We start from the raw sequence: 6,258 nt of genomic DNA, 5'->3' as shown, positions 1-6,258 counted from the left end.
GGTATTGTTAGGTTTAGGTTTAGGTGTAGGGTGAGCGTTAGGGTGAGTGTGAGGGATAGGGTTAGGATTAGGTTTATGGTAAGGTTGAGTGTGAGGGTTAGTGTTAGGTTTAGTGTTAGGCTTAGGTTTAGGCTGAGGTTGAGGGCGAGTTTGAGGGTTAGGGTTAGGGTGAGGGTTAGGGTTAGGGTTATGGGTGGGGTTAGGATGAGGGTTAGGGTTAGGATTAGGGTTAGGGTGAGTGCTAGGGTGAGGTTGAGGTTTAGGGTTAGTGTTAGGATGAGGTTTAGGTTTAGGGTTAGGGTTAGGGTTAAGGTGAGTGTGAGGTATAGGGTTAGAGTTAGGGTAAAGTTGAGGCTGAAGGAGAGGCTTAGGGTTAGGGTTAGGATTAGGATTAGGGTAACGGTTAGGTTGAGTGTGATGGTTAGGGTTAGGGTTAGGCTTAGGTTTAGACTGAGGGTGAGGGTGAGGGTGAAGGATAGGGTTAGGATTAGGGTTAGGATGAGGATGATTGAGGGTGTTAGGTTTAGTTTTAGGTTTAGGCTTAGGCTTAGGCTGAGGTTCAGGGTGAGTTTGAGGGTTAGGGTTAGGGTGAGGGGTAGGGTTAGGGTTATGGGGAGGGTTAGGATGAGGTTTAGGGTTAGGGTTAGTGTTAGGGTTAAGGTGAGTGTGAGGTATAGGGTTAGAGTTAGGGTAAAGGTGAGGCTGAGGGTGAGGCTTAGGGTTAGGTTTAGGATTAGGTTTAGGGTAAAGGTTAGGGTGAGTGTGATGGTTAGGGTTAGGGTTAGGCTTATTTTTACACTGAGGGTGAGGTTGAGGGTGAAGGTTAGGGTTAGGATTAGGGTTAGGGTAAGCGTGAGTGAGTGTGTTCGGTTTAGGTTTAGGTTTAGGCTAAGGTTTAGGCTAAGGTTGAGGTTGACTTTGAGGGTTAGGTTTAGGGTGAAGTTTAGGGTAAGGGTTAGGGGGAGGGTTAGGGATAGGATTAGACTTAGGGTGAGAGTGAGGCTGAGGGTTAGGGTTAGTGTTAGAGTTAGGGTTAGGGTGATAGTTATGGGGAGTGTAGGAGTTAGAGTTAGGATTAGGGTCAGGGTGAGGGTGCGTTTGTGTGTTAGGGTTAGGTTTAGGGTTAGGCTTAGGGTTAGGCTGAGGGTGAGTTTGAGGGTGAGGGTTATGGTTATGGTGAGGGTTATTTTTACGGTTAGAGTGAGGGTTAGGATGAGGTTTAGGGTTAGGGTGAGGGTTAAGGTGAGGATGATGGTAAGGGTAAAGGTGAGGTTTAGGCCGAGGGTGAGGGTTAAGATAAGGGTGAGGGTTAGGGTTTGGTTTAGGTTTAGGTTGAGGGCTAGATTGAGGATTAGGGTTAGCGTTCGTGTGAGGTTTAGAGTGAGGATGAGGGTTAGGGTTAGGGTTAGGGACAGGATCAGGGTTAGAGTGAGGGTGAGTGTGTGTGTTAGTTTTAGGTTTAGGGTTAGGCTTAGGGTTAGGCTGAGGGTGAGGTTGAGGTTGAGGGTTAGGGTTACGGTGAGGGTTAGAGTAAGGTTTAGGGGGAGGGTTATTATGAGGGTTAGGTTTAGGATTAGGGTTAGGGTGAGAGTTAGGGTGAGGGTGAGGTTTAGGTTTAGGGTTAGGGTGAGGGTTATGGTTAGGGTGAGGGTTAGGATTAGCCTTAGGTTTATTGTTAGGGTTCGGTTTAAGGTTACGGTTATGGTGCGGGTGAGGGTGAGGGTTAGGGTTAGGGTTAGGGTGAGATTTAGTGTGAGGGTGAGGTTTAGGGTTAGAGTTAGAGTTAGGGTGATGGTTAGGTTGAGGGTTAGGATTAGTGTTAGTGTTAGGGTTAGGGTGAGAGTTAGGGGGAGGTTTAGGGTTAGGGTTAGGATGAGGGTGAGGTTGAGTGTGAGGGTTAGGTTTAGGGTGAGAGTTAGGTTTAGGGTTAGGAGGATGGTTAGGATGAGGGTTAGGTTTAGGATTATGGTTAGGGTGAGTGCTAGGGTGAGGATGAAGTTTAGCGTTAGGGTTAGGGTGAGGGTTAGGGTTAGGTTTAGGGTGAGAGTTCGGTTTTGGGTTAAGTTTAGGGTTAGGGTGCGTGTCAGGGAAAGAGTTACTGTGAGGGTGAGGGTTAGGATTAGGTTGAGGCTTAGGGTTAGGATGAGGGTTAGGGTGAGGGTGATGGTGAGGGTTAGGATTAGGTTTAGGGTGAGGGTTAGGATGAGGGTTAGGGTTTGGATTAGGGTTAGAGTGAGGGCTAGGGTGAGGGTGACGATTATGGTAAGGTTTAGGCTTAGGCTTAGGGTTAGGCTGAGGGTGAGGTTGAGGTTGAGGGTTAGGGTTAGGGTGAGGGTTAGGTTTATGGTTAGGGTGAGGGTTACGATGAGGTTTAGAGTTAGGGGGAGGTTTAGGGTGAGGATGATAGTAAGGGTAAAGGTGAGGATTAGGCTGAGTATGAGGATTAAGATAATGGTGAGTGTTAGGGTTAGGTTTAGGGTTAGGGTAAGGGTTAGGATTAGGGTTAGGGTGAGAGTTAAATTGAGGTTTAGGATTAGCGTTAGTGTGAGGTTTAGGGTGAGGATGAGGGATAGGGTTAGGGTTAGGGTTAGGGTTAGGTTGAGCGTGAGGTTTTGGGGTGGAATTAGGGTTAGGGTGAGGATTAGGGTGAGGGTTAGGTTTAGGGTAAGGTTTAGCGTGGGGGTGATGGTAAGGGTAAACGTGAGGTTTAGGCTGAGGATGAGGGTTACAGTGGGGTGAGGGTTAGGGTTAGAGGGAGGGTTAGGGTTAGGGGAAGGGTGTGGGTGAGGGTTAGCTTGAGGATTAGTGTTAGGGTCAGTGTGAGGTTTAGGGTGAGGATGAGGATTAGGGTTATTGTGAGGGCTAGGGTGAAGGTGAGGGTTAGGTTTAGGTTTAGGGTGAGGTTTAGGGTTAGGGTGATGGTTAGGGTAAGTGTGAGGGTTAGTGTTAGGATTAGTGTTAGTTTTAGGGTGAGGGTAAGTATTAGGGTGAGGGTTAGGGTTAGGGTGAGGGTTAGGGTTAGGTTGATGATTAGGGTTAGTGTTAGGGTTATTGTTAGGGTTAGGGTTAGGGTTAGGATTACAGTGAGGGTGAGGTTTAGGATTAGTGTTAGGATGAGGTTTAGTTTTAGGGTAAGGGTTAGAGTTAGGGTTAGTGTGAGAGTGAGGATTAGGTTTAGAGCTAGGATTAGCGTTATGTTGAATGTTTGGGTTAGATTTAGGCTTAGCCTTAGGCTTAGGCCAAGCATGAGGGTGAGGGTTAGGTTTAGGGCTAGGGTGAGGTTTAGGGTTACGGTTAGGGTGAGGGTTAGGATGAGGTTTAGGGTTAGGATTAGTGTTAGGGTGAGGGTTAGGGTGAGGTTTAAGTTTAGGGATATGATTAGGTTTAGGGTTAGGGTTAGGTTGAGGGTGAGTGTGAGGGTCAGGGTTATGGCTTAGGGTTAGGGTGAGGGTTAGGGTTAGGGATTTGGTTAGGGTGAGGGTGAGGCTGAGGATTAGGGTTAGGTTTATGGTTAGGTTTAGGGTTAGGGTTACGGTTAGGGTTACGGTTACAGTTAAGTTTAGGGTTAGGTTTAGGCTTAGGGTTAGGCTTAGGATTCGGCTGAGGGTGAGGGTGGGGTTGAGGATTAGGGTTAGGTTTAGTATTAGGGTTATTGTTTGTGTTATGTTTAGGGTTAAGTTGGAGCTGAGGGTGATTCTGATGGTGAGGGTTATGGTTATGTTTATGGTTAGGGTTAGTGTTAGTGTTAGGTTTAGGGTTAGGTTTAGAGTTATGGTGAGATTGAGGGTGAGGGTGAGGGTTAGGGTTAGGGTGAGATTTAGGGTGAGGTTTAGGGTTAGGGTTAGTGTTAGGGTTACGGGGAGGGGGAGGGTTAGGTTGAGGTTTACGGATAGGGTTAGATTTATTATTAGGGGTAGGGTGAGGGTGAGTGTGACAGTTAGGGTGAGGGCGATGCTTAGGCCTAGGTTTAGGCTGAGTGCGAAGGTGGGGGTGAGAATTAGGGTTAGGCTGATGGTTTGGGTTAGGGTGAGTGTTACTGTTAAGGTTAGGGTTAGAGTTACGGTGAGGGTGAGGGTGGGGGTGTGGAGTAGGGTTAGGGTTAGGGTATGGTTTAGGTTTAGGGTTAGGGTTAGTGTGAGGGTGAGGTTTAGGGTTAGATATAGTGTTATGAGGAGGGTTAGGGTGAGGGTTAGGGATAGGGTTAGTGTTAGAGTTAGGCTTAGGGTGAGGGTTAGTTTGAGGTTTAGGGTTAGGGTTATGGTTGTGGTTAGTGTGAGGGTTAGTTTTACGGTTAGGGTTAGTGTTAGGGTGAGGGTAAGTTTTACAGTGAGGGTTTGGGTTAGGATGAGGGTTATGGTTAGGGGGAGGGTTAGGATTAGGGTTAGGGTTATTGTTAGGGTTAGGTTTAGGGTTTTGGTTACGGTGAGGTTGAGGGTGACTTTTAGGGTTAGGGTTAGGGTAAGGTTTATGGTTTGGGTTAGGGTTAGAGTGATGGTTAGGATGATGGTGAGGTTTACAGTTAGTGTTAGAGTTAGGGTGAGGGTTAGGGTGAGGTTAAGGGTTAGGGTTAGTGTTAGGGTTAGGGTTAGGGTGAGAGTTAGGGATAGGGTTAGGGTTAGGGTTAGGTTAAGTTAAGGGTTAGGTTTAGGTTTTCCGTTATGGTGAGGGTCAGTTTTAGGATTAGGGTTAGGGTCAGTGTGAGGTTTATGGTTAGAATTAGGTTTAGGGTGAGGCTGTAGATTCAGGTTCGGGTTAGGTTTAGGGTTAGGATTAGGATTAGGGTTCGGTTACGGAGAGTGTGAGGCTTATGGTTAGGGTTAGGGTTAGCCTTAGGTTTAGGCTGAGGGTTTGCGTGAAGTTGAGGGTTAGGGTTATTCTGAGGGATAGGGTTATGGTTAGGGTGAGGTTTAGTGTTAGGGTTAGGGTTAGAGTTATGGTTTGGGTGAGGGTGAGGTTTAGGGGTAGAGTTAGTTTTAGGGTGAGGGTTAGGGTGAGTGTGAGGGTTATGGTGAGGGTTAGGGTAGGGGTGATGGTAAGGGCAAACATGAGGGTTAGGCTGAGGGTGAGGGTTATGGTAAGGTTGATGGTTAGGGTTAGGGTGAGTGTTAGGGTTAGGGTTAGAGTGAGAGTTAGGGTTTGGGTTAAGTTTAGGGTTAGAGTGAGGGTTAGGGTAAGGGTTAAGGTGAGGGTGAGGTTTAGGGTTAGGTTGAGGGCTAGGTTGAGGGTGAGGGTTAGGTTTAGGGTTAGGGTAAGCGCTAGGGTGAGGGTTAGGGTGAGGGTTTGGGTTAGGGATTGGGTTAGGTTTAGGATTAGGGTTAGTTTGAGGGTGAGTGTGAGGGTTAGGGTTAGGGTTAGGCTTAGAGTTAGGGTGAGTGTTAGGTTTAGGGTTTGGGTTAGGGTGAAGCTGAGGCTGAGGATTATGGTTAGGTTTAGGGTTAGGGTTAGGCTTAGGGTTAGGCTGAGGCTGAGGGTGGGGGTTAGGATTAGATTTAGAGTTAGGTTAGGCTTAGGGTTAGGGTAATTTTTAGTGTTATAATTAGGGTTAATTTTGCAGTGATAGTGAGGCTGAAGGTGAGGGTTATGTTTAGAGTTAGCATTAGGGTTAGGGTTAGTGTTATTGTTAGGGTTAGGGTTAGAGTTACGGTGAGTTTGAGGGTGAGGGTGAGGTTATGGTTAGGGTGAGGTTTAGGCTTAGGGTTTTGGTTAGGGTTAGGGTGAGGGTGATATTTAGGGTTAGAGTTAGGGTTAGGGGGAGGGTTAGGGGGAGGTTTAGGGTTAGGGTTAGTGTTAGGGTTAGGGTGAGTTTGAGGGTTAGTTTGAGGTTTAGGGATAGGGTTAGATTTAGGATTATGGTTAGGGTGAGGGGGAGTGTGAGGGTTAGGGTGAGGGTTTGGCTTAGGCTTATGGTTACGCTGAGGGTGAGGGTGGGGGTGAGGATTAGGGTTAGGGTGACAGTTAGGGTTATTGTTAGGGGGAGGGTTCAGGTGAGGGTTAGGGTTAGGTTTAGTGTTAGGGTTAGGGTTAGGATGAGGGTTAGGGTTCGGGTTAGGGTTAGGGTTAGGGTAGGTGTGAGGTTTAGGGTTTAGGTTAGGGTTAAGGTTAGAATGACGGTGAGGTTGAGGGTGCAGATGAGTGTGAGGTTTAGGGTTAGGTTTAGGGTGAGGCTTACGGTTAGGCATAGGGTTAGGTTAAGGGTGAGGGTGAGGTTTAGGGTTAGGGTGACTGTTAGAGTTAGGGTTATGTGGAGGGTTAGGATGA

This window comes from Dipodomys merriami, unplaced genomic scaffold (genome assembly GCF_024711535.1).
Source record: "Dipodomys merriami isolate MVZ:Mamm:240054 unplaced genomic scaffold, mDipMer1.0.p SCAF_144, whole genome shotgun sequence".
NCBI classification, from domain to species: Eukaryota; Metazoa; Chordata; class Mammalia; order Rodentia; family Heteromyidae; genus Dipodomys; species Dipodomys merriami.
This window is presented reverse-complemented; position numbering follows the sequence as displayed.